Below are 648 nucleotides of genomic sequence, written 5' to 3'. Positions count from 1 at the left end.
GGAGTTGCCTTGAATTCCAAGGGGATTTAGTTACTGAATTCCCACTGGCAGGTCTGAGCCAGAAAGGATTCATAGGGGTTGGTCTATGAATTTTCATGCTTCTTCACTCAACTAGCTTAGACTTCAGACTAAGACTTATTGCTGATTGTCACGAAAATATGATTATAATCACTAATACCACCAACGGCTAATTATTGCTGACTTAACACTAATTTTTATATAGCTAATAATTGTTTTAATTATGCACTCACCAGGTGCTGTGCACTTGACCAAATTAATTATGCACATTCTCTCCTTTTCTCTTCCTAATGACCCTATGAAACAAGTAATATGATTCGCATTTTATTACTAGACGAGCATGTTCATCTGCTGATTCATTCAGGCTGTGCTTGGTGATATATACTGTGGACACAATAGATTTTGTTGACATCCTACCCCAGATCCCTTTATGGGCTGCAGGCTCATCTCCCAGTGGCTGTGGCTGGTGGCACTGGTGTTCACAGCTGACCCCCTTCGCCAGAAAATTGCCCTCCAGCCAGATGGGAGCCGCTTCACCTCGGATGTTACTCCCTTTCCTCCCCTGCAGCCCCATAGCCTTGACTGGGGCTGAGATGGAGGTTAAAACAAAAACAAAAACAAAACCCGGCT

This window comes from Otolemur garnettii, unplaced genomic scaffold (genome assembly GCF_000181295.1).
Source record: "Otolemur garnettii isolate 467f Iridium unplaced genomic scaffold, OtoGar3 scaffold00141, whole genome shotgun sequence".
Classification (NCBI taxonomy): Eukaryota; Metazoa; Chordata; class Mammalia; order Primates; family Galagidae; genus Otolemur; species Otolemur garnettii.
This window is presented reverse-complemented; position numbering follows the sequence as displayed.